Genomic DNA, 1,408 nt, shown 5'->3' with positions numbered 1-1,408 from the left:
TAGAGACCATATTACTCTGTACATAGGAATAAAAGATGCCACGGAAGACATATGCTGCTCCGAAGGGACTCTAATAGATCCCTGGCAGAGGCAGTGATGCCCAGGAATTGGGTCTGAGCAATGCCTATAGCAAGAGCCTCGTTAGTCAGGGCTGTGTGGGCCAGCTCCTGCAGATAAGTAAACTACTCTCTCCAACACCATTTAGTCAGCTGCTCTGTGGGTGCCTGTGGTGATGGCATAGCTGGGCCATGGGGAGCCGATTCTCTGCAGAAAGTATCTTCTCTCTGCTGGACTGTGAGCCACCCTGTTATCTGAAGGCTGGTTTCAGATGGCATTGGCAGGCAGGGCTGGGGCCTAACTACTGCTGAGTAAGATCGTACAGAGAAGAGGCAAGCTCCTGGATCTTCACCCTGAGGCTGAGGTAGAGGACATGGGGCCTAGTTAGAGAGAAACTGAAGCGGGAGGAGGTGAGCTTTGACACAGAGCTGGAACAGTGGGCTGGGAATCAGGGTATATGCATCGGAGCCAGGGCTCTTCCGGTTCAGCAACCAGACCCCTCCCCCTCTGAGGAGAGCTTCCCAAATCGTCTTCCCAGCCCCTCTCAGATCGCTTTTCTGTTCCACCACAATGAATAGTTACACATTTAAATAAACAGTTTATTAATTATTTTTTTAGAGGCAGGATCATAGGCCCCTAAATTTTGACTTCTTGTCTCAACTTCCAAATGCTAAGATTACAGACATGTGTCACCATGTACCATTGAGGAATGACTATCCTGGGTTTTAGCCATTATTTAAGTTAATTTTTATTTTTGTGTTGAGAGAGGGTCTTACGTAGCCCAGGCTGGCCTAAACTCTCTATGTAGCTGAAGATGATCTTCAACTTCTCATCCTGCAAAGTGCTGGGAGTACAGGCCACCACACCTGGTTTATGCCATGCTGGGGATTGAACCCAGGGCCTGTGTGTGTGCTACACACACTCTACCAACAGAAACACACCACTAGCCTGAAATTAACTGTATTTAAATACTCTGAGCAGATTTTATTAGGAATGCTCCAGGTAGTCATCCCTACTCAGAGTCTACTTGACATTGGTGCTGGGATTGTGGGCCACATGCATACAGCCCCCAAAACAAAACTAAATGTGGGCTGGAGAGAAGAGCACTGACTGCTCTTCCAGAGGTCCCGAGTTCAATTCCCAGCAACCACATGATGACTCACAACCATCTGTAATGGAATCTGACACCCTCTTCTGGTGTGTCTGAAGACAATGACAATTCTTACAATGTAAGTACTTACATACTATGTAACTACAGTGTACTTACACAAAATAAATCAATCTTTTGAAAAAAGAATTTTTTAAAAAACAAAACAAAACTAAACTAAATGTTCAGACAACTCAGCTTTCC

Source organism: Mastomys coucha, unplaced genomic scaffold (genome assembly GCF_008632895.1).
Source record: "Mastomys coucha isolate ucsf_1 unplaced genomic scaffold, UCSF_Mcou_1 pScaffold1, whole genome shotgun sequence".
Taxonomy (NCBI): Eukaryota; Metazoa; Chordata; class Mammalia; order Rodentia; family Muridae; genus Mastomys; species Mastomys coucha.
This window is presented reverse-complemented; position numbering follows the sequence as displayed.